Below are 1212 nucleotides of genomic sequence, written 5' to 3' on the forward strand. Positions count from 1 at the left end.
AATATGTTGTACATGAAAATCATCTCTTTCATGACTGTGCTTTCCTCCATTCGGTAACCATGAAGAGGATACCCGAAATAAAATTATTAATGTAGGGTGGCGGTAGGAGGTTAGGAGTATCAAGAACAATCTTCATGAAATTGCTTTTCATCTTCTGATGAAATCTTAATTTTCTTTATAAAACTTATCGGAATGATGAATTTATGCACTACTATGTTTGAAACTATTCATAAATTTTTCTTCCGGCAGTAGTGTTCGTCCACTGATATCCGCTTCATTAATTCTTCTGAATGATATCCCTTTTTTATGACTTTGCCATCTGTTTGCAAGTTTTCCTATGCTTTTTATTGTTTTACTGTTTCCGATGTCCTCAGTTTCCCCTGTTCTTCAGTGTCAGATCAGTTTTCAAAATTCCTTATTATGTGATTACTCAATTTATATATAGCAATCTTTGTTGTCTAGACGTTGTCAGCTATGAAGTATTGGATATTGAAGATTTACTGCAAAGTTTAGATAGTTGGCCAATGGGTGTTTGTTCAACTGTTGGCATAGAATCTAGTGCTACTTATATATGGAATAGCTAATTTAACGCAGAAAGGCACTGAATTTAACGCATTTCCAGGTGAACAGAGTATGTTTATGTTAATTTGATGATGAACCCTGCCTACGGCATTATGCTTGACGCATTTGGTGCCATTCAAATCCGGAAGCAATTGGCTATATAAAGCTGTGTTTATTTTTCAGTGGTTATTATATAATTATTGGCGGACCAGTGACGTTTTCATTATTGAGCTGCGTAAGTAGCTGACTTGCTGTGCTTCCCCTCAGCTAATGCGTTCTAAATGTTGGCAGAAAAGGCCATCAGACCGCATGCATCGTTTGGAAAACTTTCATATCTCTGAATTTGATTCATACTTCATCACCAACATGACAGCTTTTAGGTAGGATGTTTTAAATATTTTCTGGTTTTTTGTTGCTTTTACTTTTTTTCATGCACTTCTCCGCCTTTGCTCTGCGTCAACCATGGTAAATTTCGGCAAATATAATAGAAGTTTAATTGCATCCGTTCTCAGTTAACTAAATCATCTATTTAAATAACGTCCAAAAAACGGACCTCCTTTTATTAATTACCTAGTTGATGAAATATTTCGTTTATTCTCCATTGAAATTTGTAAAATCTTTATGAGAAATCTGACAGGATAGCTGATGTGA

The sequence above is a fragment of the Trichinella spiralis genome (genome assembly GCF_000181795.1).
Source record: "Trichinella spiralis strain ISS 195 chromosome Unknown Scfld2024, whole genome shotgun sequence".
NCBI classification, from domain to species: domain Eukaryota; kingdom Metazoa; phylum Nematoda; class Enoplea; order Trichinellida; family Trichinellidae; genus Trichinella; species Trichinella spiralis.